The 9,084-nt window shown below is 46.3% G+C and overlaps 1 long non-coding RNA gene across 2 annotated transcripts; it reads right to left on the bottom strand.

The window, feature by feature from the left end:
* Positions 1–1,814: 1,814 nt before the first annotated feature.
* Positions 1,815–8,171, bottom strand: LOC144484726 (uncharacterized). 2 transcript variants are annotated; one of them, XR_013496113.1, is made up of 3 exons: positions 8,067–8,171; positions 7,296–7,460; positions 1,815–2,739 (listed from the first exon to the last, which is right to left on the bottom strand). It is a non-coding gene; the product is annotated as an uncharacterized LOC144484726 (long non-coding RNA). The 2 variants fall into 2 exon arrangements; XR_013496114.1 differs by having other exon boundaries at positions 8,073–8,168.
* Positions 8,172–9,084: the final 913 nt, after the last annotated feature.

Genomic DNA, 9,084 nt, shown 5'->3' on the forward strand with positions numbered 1-9,084 from the left:
CTAAAGTCCAATCAGTTTAACCTCAGCAACGTGAAATATTCTCCAAACACTGGAGATTAAATTAACACTCACTTGTGCTGATGTACATTAAGGAAAACACATACATAATGATTAAAGGGGAATCATATTTTACTTGCTTAAGATTTTAATGAGGGTAACAGAAAAGGTTGATGAGGGGAATGTGGTTAATGTGAACATGGACTGCCAAAAAGCATTTTATAAATAAAGGGGCACACAGCAAACTTGTGGTTACATTTGGAGCTGATAGAATAAAAGGGACAGCAGCAACATGGATAGGAATCTATCAGAGTGACAGGAAACACAGCAATGGGAAATGTGCTTATTTGGAATGGAGGTCGGTTAAAGTGGGATTCCAGGAGGGTTGGTGTTAGGAATCCTGCTCTTCCTGATACATATTAGAGACATCGGCAATGCTGCACAGAGCACATATTCAAAATTGTGGTAATTACACAATACGTGACAGCATTGTGAACTGTTTGCGGATGTTTGCAGCAAGTTTGCGGATGACACGAAGATGGCTGGACTTGCGGATAGCGAAGAGCATTGTCGGGCAATACAGCAGGATATAGATAGGCTGGAAAATTGGGCGGAGAGGTGGCAGATGGAGTTTAATCCGGATAAATGCAAAGTGATGCATTTTGGAAGAAATAATATAGGGAGGAGTTATACAATAAATGGCAGAGTCATCAGGAGTATGGAAACACAGAGGGACCTAGGTGTGCAAGTCCACAAATCCTTGAAGGTGGCAACACAGGTGGAGAAGGTGGTGAAGAAGGCATATGGTATGCTTGCCTTTATAGGACGGGGTATAGAGTATAAAAGCTGGAGTCTGATGATGCAGCTGTATAGAACGCTGGTTAGGCCACATTTGGAGTACTGCGTCCAGTTCTGGTCGCCGCACTACCAGAAGGACGTGGAGGCGTTAGAGAGAGCGCAGAGAAGGTTTACCAGGATGTTGCCTGGTATGGAGGGTCTTAGCTATGAGGAGAGATTGGGTAAACTGGGGTTGTTCTCGCTGGAAAGACGGAGAATGAGGGGAGATCTACTAGAGGTGTACAAGATTATGAAGGGGATAGATAGGGTGAACGGTGGGAAGCTTTTTCCCAGATCAGAAGTGACGTTCACGAGGGTGCGAAGTATAACTCAGATATTAGAGGGATGTTTTTTTACACAGAGGGTGGTGGGGGCCTGGAATGCGCTGCCAAGTAGGGTGGTGGAGGCAGGCACGCTGACATCATTTAAGACTTACCTGGATAGTCACATGAGCAGCCTGGGAATGGAGGGATACAAACGATTGGTCTAGTTGGACCAAGGAGCGGCACAGGCTTGGAGGGCCAAAGGGCCTGTTTCTTGTGCTGTACTGTTCTTTGTTCTTTGTGAGGGGGTAGTGTTGAAGCTCAAAGTTACTTCGACAGCTTGTGGATCAGTGAGACAAGACCAATTTAAAGCAGAGAAGTGTGAAATGATTTATTTCAGTGGGAAGTAAAGGGAGAGACAATATGAAAAAAATGATACAATTGTAAAGGCATGCAGGAACAAGGGACTTGTGATTAAATGTGACACTAATAATTGCTGTTTGGGTGACAGGTTGAGAGTGTGGTTACTAAAGTATTTGGGATTGTGAGCTTTATACATAGGGGCACAGCTTACAAGACCAAGCACGTTATGGGAAAGCTGTATAAAACACTGGTTTGGCCTCAGTTGGAGTATTGCATTATCTGCAGGACAGCACTGTTTAGAAAAGAGGTGAAGGCATAAAAGAGGTGGCAATAAATCTCTGGGCGAGGGTCCAGGGATGAGGAAGTTCAGTTGCATCGGGAGATTGGAGAATTTGGGTCTTTGGTGAAGAGAAGGTTGAGAGGAGATTTGATAGAGGTGTTCAGAATTGTGGAGGGAAGTGGAAGGAGCTGATAGGGAGAAGCTGTCATGTCCCAATCTTCCTCTGTCAGGAAGTGTTCCCCAAACTGAATGAACAGGGACTGTTCCTGGTTACACTTCTCTGGCAATGCTAAATATTCCGAGTATTTGTTTTAATGTGTAATATTTAAGATAATTATACAAACACAACAAATTGTTTGGAGTAAAGAAGAGACATTAAAAGTGAAAATTCATGTTGACATCTCTCTGCTGGGCTTTGAGTCTTTCCAGTATGGGCCACTGATCTGATTAATCCAATGATGCTTTTCCCAGTCGCCTGCGTAACATGGCTTGAATCCTGGACTTTCAGTTTTTGAACTGCACAGCAGAGCGTTTAAGAAAGTATTGGGGCTGAATGGCCTCAGTTGTGCTCCAGTCCTCCTTCCGTCTGGTGAGCTGATCTGACACCCACCCCAGAGTGAAGTCGCTGCACAGATTGCCTTAAAAATGGTCTCTCAGCTGAGGGAATAACTGTGAATCTCATCACCACTTCCATCCTTACAAATTTCCTCCACTTCAAACCGTCCATCAATGCCAGGAGTCAGAACTGGAGTAGGAGTCTCCACCAATGATTCAGTCCCATCTTTGACCACTCGAGCATCCTGCCTTGCCTCACACCTTCTCTGTTCTCCAGCAGCGGTGATGTTCCAGGGTCTTGGCTACTCTGAATGGCCTGTTCGAGGATCGCCTTGCTCCAAAGCAGCTGCCTTTTGATGTTTGTCAGCAAGTTGTTGAAACTTGGCTCCTCTTCACCTCCAACTTCAGAACAATCGGGGACTTCCATCTTCCAAGCTTCTGGGGCTGGTTGAGCAGAAACAACAATAATTGAGGATTTTGCAGCGTTGCCACATTCGAGCAGATTTCCACCTGGGGCATTTCATTAAACACCGGCTTTTTCACTTCATTAACAACTATAGGAATGGCAATGCAATGTATTGGCCCATTTATCCTCACATAGGATTTCGCATGTCATGTTGAAGGTGCACAAGACATTGGGAAGGCCACACTAGGAATACCGTGTGCAGTTCTGGTCACCCTATTATAGAAAGAACATTATTAAATTTGAAAGAGTGCAGAAATGATTTACTAGGATGCTACCGGGACTTGATTGTTTGAGTTATAAGGAGAGGCTGAATAGACTGGGACTTTTTCCCTGGAGTGTAGGAGGCGTGGGGTGATGTTATAGAGGTCTATAAAGTAATGAGGGCCATGGATCAGCAAGATAGTCAATATCTTTTCCCAAAGATAGGAGAGTCTAAAAGTGGAGAGCATAGGTTTAAAGTGAGAGGGGAGAAACACAGAGGGTGGAGTCTGGAATGAGCTGTCAGAGATAGCAGCAGAGGTGGTTACAATTTTGCCTGGGCGGCATTGCTGAGTTGGGCTGAACGGCCTGTTTCCAGCTGTAAATCTCTGTGACTGTATGACTATGACTCCAGCCCTATCCGGAAACGATGCAGGTTGTCACTATCATTGCTGTAAGTGGAGGTGGACAATGCTCATTCACAACATCTGTATTCCGTATGAACAGCTGGCAGGTAGAACACCAAATCAATGGTAAATATTCTGTCAACATCCAGTGAAGCTGGGGAACTATGTTAACGGGTCGGTTATTGACAACACAGGACTCTGTGACAATAGCTTCATCCCCAACAGGGTGATGTCACCACATCCACAATTTCCCCAGTTTGGAGATTCCAGTCAGGAAGCAAGGAGCAAAGTGTAAGACACCAGAGAAAAGACAAGAGATCTTCATTTCTATCAAACAAATCATTATGTCAGGAGTTCCCAAAGGACAGCCAATGAATGACTTCTTTTAGAGTTCATAGTCATAGAATTTTACAGCACAGATAGAGGCCATTCAGCCCCTCGTGTATGTACTGGCCATCAGCATCTATCTATTCTAATCCCATTTTTCAGCGCGTATTCAAACATGTACGACCTGATGAGGGAACCAAACGTAACATTTCCACATTTGCTGACAACACAAAACTGGCGGAATTGTGAGTTGAAGGAGAATGCATGGAGGCTTCAAGGTGATTTGGACAACTTGAGTGAGTGGCCAAACACATGGCAGATGCAGTACAACGCGGCTAAATGTGAAGTTCTACATTTTGGTGTGAAAAACAGAAAGGACATGATGAGAGGAGATCTGATTAAAACATAAAATTCTAACAGGGCTGGACAGATTAGCTGCAGGAAGGATATTTTCCTTGGTTGGGGAATGTAGAACAAGAGGACACAGTCTTAGGATACGGGGTTCACCATTTAGGAAGGAGAGGAGGAGAGATTTCTTCACCCATAGGGTGGTGAACCTGTGGAATTCTCTACCTCAGAAGCTGTGGAGACCAAGTCACTGCATATATTCAAGAAGGAGAGAGAGGTTTTATTTAGATTTTAATGGCATCAAGGGGTATTGGGAAAAATGAGAAAATGGAATTGAGATAGAGGATCAGCCATGATCACATTGAATGATGGAATAGACTCGAAGGGCTGAATGGCCGACTCCTCTTCCCAGTTTCTATGTTTTCAAGTTGTGATGAAAGGTCACAGACCTGAAACACTAACTCTGTTTCTCTCTCTAAACAGATGCTGCACAATTTGCTGAGCTTGCTTTTCTGCTTTCATTTCAGATTTCCAGCTTCCGAACAGAACCCAGCCAGAGTCAGCACCTTCAGGAGAGAGAGAGAGGAACCAGTGAGTGTAGAACTGAACCCAGCCAGAGTCAGCACCTTCAACATAGAGAGAGAGGAACCAGTGAGTTAGAACTGAACCCAGCTAGAGTCAGCACCTTCAATAGAGAGAGAAACCAGTGAGTGTGGAACTGAACCCTGCCAGAATCAGCACCTTCAGTAGAGAGAGAGATAGAGAGAGGAACCAGTGAGTGTAGAACTGAACCCAGCCAGAGTCAGCACCTTCAATAGAGAGAGAGAAACCAGTGAGTTTAGAACTGAACCCTGCCAGAATCAGCACCTTCAGTAGAGAGAGAGATAGAGAGAGGAACCAGTGAGTGTAGAACTGAACCCAGCCAGAGTCAGCACCTTCAACAGAGAGAGAGAGAGAGGAACCAGTGAGTTAGAACTGAACACAGCCAGAGTCAGCACCTTCAAGAGAGAGAGAGGAACCAATGAATGTGGAACTGAACACAGCCCGAGTCAGCACCTTCAGGAGAGAGAGAGAGACAGAGAGAGAAACCAGTGAGTGCAGAACTGAACGCAGCCAGAGTCAGCATCTTCAGGAGAGAGGGAGGAACCAGTGAGTGTAGAACTGAACCCAGCCAGACTTAGCACCTTCAGAGGATAGAGAGGTAACTAATCTAAACCCTGTATTCAAGAACAGATGATGTGGAGATGCCGGTGTTGGACTGGGGTAAACACAGTAACAGCTTTAACAATATCAGGTTAAAGTCCAACAGGTTTATTTGGTAGCAAATGCCATTAGCTTTCAGAGCGCTGCTCCTTCGTCAGATGGAGTGGAAATCTGCTCTCAAACAGGCCACAGTTTGCCCTGTTTGAGAGCAGATTTCCACTCCATCTGATGAAGGAGCAGCGCTCCGAAAGCAAATGGTATTTGCTACCAAATAAACCTGTTGGACTTCAAGAACAGAGGCAGAAAAGAAAGAGGGAACCAATGAACAGTGAGCTGAACGCCGGTCAGCGGGCAGTTGCTGGAGTCCATCATCAAGCATTTGGAAAGCAGGGTTATAATCAGCATGGATTTAAGGGAGGGAAATCACGCTTGACAATACTACTGGAATTCTTTGAGGATGTATCTCGGAGAGTTGACCAGGAAGAACCTGTGGATGTGGTTTATTTAGACTTTCAGAAGGCTTTGGACAAGGTCTCACATGACGTTTTTAAGTTTTAAAGGTTAATTTGTTTTTTAGTGTCAGAAGCAGGTTTACATTAACACTGCAATGAAGTTATTGTGAAAATCCCCCACTCGCCAGACTCTGCTACCTGTTCAGGGAGAATTTAGCATGACCAATATACCTAACTAGCACATCTTTCAGATTGTGGGAGGAAACTGGAGCACCCAGAGGAAACCCACATAGATGCAGACGTACATAGGTGTACGTGCAGACTTCACAGTGACAGTGACCCAAGCCAGGAGTCAAAGCCGCGTCCCTGGCGCTGTGAGACAGCAGTGCTCACCACTGTGCCACCTCTCTACTATATAAAATTAAAGTACATGGGATTGCAGGTAGTGCCTTGTGATGTATAGAAAGCTGGTGAACAGACAGGAAGCAAAGAGATGGCATAAATGGGTATTTTTCCAACTGGAAGGCAGAGATTAGTGGGGTACCGCAGGGATCTGCGCGAGGACCCCAACTGTTCATATTATATATTAATGATTTGGACACGGGAGCTAAATGTATTATCTCCAAATATGTAGATGATACAATTGTGTGGGAGGGTGAGCTTTGAGGGGCATGCAGAGATCCTCCAGCGTGATTTGGACAGGCTGAGTGTGTGGGCATCTACATGGCAGATGTAGTATTATGTGGATATTATGGCAGATGATGAAATTTGAATTCACTATGAATCTGCAATCAAAAATCTAATTGTCGCTTGTCATTGAACCCTATCTGGTTTACTAATGTCCTCTAAGCAAGGAATTCTGCTGGGCCAGAGTGTGTTTGAATTGTCACGTCTAAAGGTAACAAAAGCATGGATGAGGGTTTCAGGGACGGGTGAGTTGAGGTATTACAAACACTGTGTGATGTTACACAGCTGGAAATAGGTGAGCTTGGTGAAGGAACAGATATGTGGTTGGAATCTTATTTCCGAGTCTGATGAGGTGCCAAGATTATGAGGGTTTGTTTCAAACTCGGACATTGACAGTGGGAGATGGACTCAGTGACTGAGAACAGAATTTGTAGTGGAAACATTGGTCTTCCAAATATTTAATTGGGGGAATTCTCTGCTTAGCCAGTACTCGAGGTCGGAGAAGGAGTCTAATAACTTAATAACAGGGGATTGGTTGTGAGAGGTGATGGTGAGGTACAGCTGGGTGTTATCAGCAGACATGTGAAAACTAACACTGTGCTTTCAGATAATATCACTGAGGGGTAAGGTGTAGATGAAAAATAGGAAGGAGCCAAGGATATATCCTTGGGTGATTTCGGTGGTAACAGAACAGGATGGGAAGAGAAACCATTGCAGGTGATACTCTGCATATGACCAGAAAGATAAGAATGGAACCGGCCGAGTGCAGTCTTACCCAGCTGAACAATCCCTCCTCATCTCCTCATCCTTCTCAACCTAGCCACACCTTTGACATGGTTGACTGCCCCATTATGCTCCAATACCTTCCCACTGTCAGGTCAGTGTGCACAGCAGGTGAAGATGTTAATGTACCTGACATCCTGGGAAAACTAATGATGGATGAAGGGCTGGGCCTCAGTAAACGAGTGGAGAGAAAGCTGGAGTTCTCAATCATCTTCATCTCGAGCGGCAGCTCCTCCCTCTCAATATGTGTGGTGAGATCAGGCCATTCTGCTCAGTCAGGAACATCCAGACTGACTGTAAGAGAGAGAGAGGCTGTAATTAGAACCAAACAATAAGGGAGATTCACTCAAAGTAACCAAGCCCCATCCCAAAACAGAGCACAGGAAGATCCCAGTATCTAACCGTGGCTTCTGCAAAGTGAGCTGCTCTAACCTGCTGTGACACTGAGCCCAACACACAAAGCACGGGAAGATCCCAATTTCTGTGCTGATTGGTCTGACTCCAGGGAGTTTGCAGTGCCGCTATTGCCCTCTTTTTAGGGCAGTGCCGCTATTGCTGAGACGGGGAACTGCAGCGTGACATGTTTACACAGGAAGCTGCCATTGGAAACACTAAGCTGCGGATTTATAGAATCCGACAGTGCAGGAGGAGGCCATTCTGCCCATCGAGTCTGCACCAACTACAATCCCACCCGGGTTCTACCCCCAGCACTGACCCGAGCTGGTCCCCATGAAACGAAGGAGCAGTTTAGCATGGCCAATCCACCTAACCCGCACATCTCTGGACTGTGGGAGGAAACCTGAGCACCCGGAGGAAACCCACGCTCCCCACGCTGTGAGGCAGCAGTGCTAACCACTGTGCCACCCCATTTACAGCCGGGCAGGATGAGATTCCCGCTACCAAAACCTTTCACCCATCCGGTGCCCCGCCGCGGGCTCAGGATCCGGGCCCGGGGACTGAAGCCACTGGCGGGACATTTGCTGCCGCTCCGCGCGGTGTCTGATGGGCCTGCGACCGACAGCTGGGAAAACCAATCGGAAATAACTGGGGTGATCAGTAAGTTTGCGGACGACACAAAACTGGCAGGACTTGCAGATAGTGAGGAACATTGTCAGAGGCTACAGAAGGATATAGATAGGCTGGAAATTTGGGCAAGGAAATGGCAGATGGAGTTCAATCCTGATAAATGCGAAGTGATGCATTTTGGTGGGAATAATGTAGGGAGGAGCTACACGATAAATGGAAGAACCATAAAGGGTGTAGAGACGCAGAGGGACCTGGGTGTGCAAGTCCACAGATCTTTGAAGGTGACGTCACAGGTGGAGAAGGTGGTGAAGAAGGCATATGGCATGCTTGCCTTTATAGGACGGGGCATAGAGTATAAAAGTTGGGGTCTGATGTTGCAGATGTATAGAACGTTGGTTCGGCCGCATTTGGAATACTGCGTCCAGTTCTGGTCGCCACACTACCAGAAGGACGTGGAGGCTTTGGAGAGAGTACAGAGGAGGTTTACCAGGATGTTGCCTGGTATGGAGGGGCTTGGTTATGAGGAGAGATTGGGGAAACTGGGGTTGTTCTCCTTGGAAAGACGGAGGATGAGGGGAGACTTAATAGAGGTGTATAAAATTATGAAAGGCATAGATAGGGTGAACGGTGGGAAGCTTTTCCCCGGGTCGGTGGTGACGTTCACGAGGGGTCATAGGTTCAAGGTGAAGGGGGGGAGGTTTAACACAGATATCAGAAGGACATATTTCACATAGAGGGTCGTGGGGGCCTGGAATGTGTTGCCGGGCAAGGTGGTGGAGGCGGACACACTGGGAACGTTTAAGACTTATCTAGACAGCTATATGAACGGAGTGGGAATGGAGGGATACAAAAGAGTGATCTAGTTTGGACCAGGGAGCGGCGCGGGCTAATT

Source organism: Mustelus asterias, unplaced genomic scaffold, assembly GCF_964213995.1.
Source record: "Mustelus asterias unplaced genomic scaffold, sMusAst1.hap1.1 HAP1_SCAFFOLD_124, whole genome shotgun sequence".
In the NCBI taxonomy this organism is placed as follows: domain Eukaryota; kingdom Metazoa; phylum Chordata; class Chondrichthyes; order Carcharhiniformes; family Triakidae; genus Mustelus; species Mustelus asterias.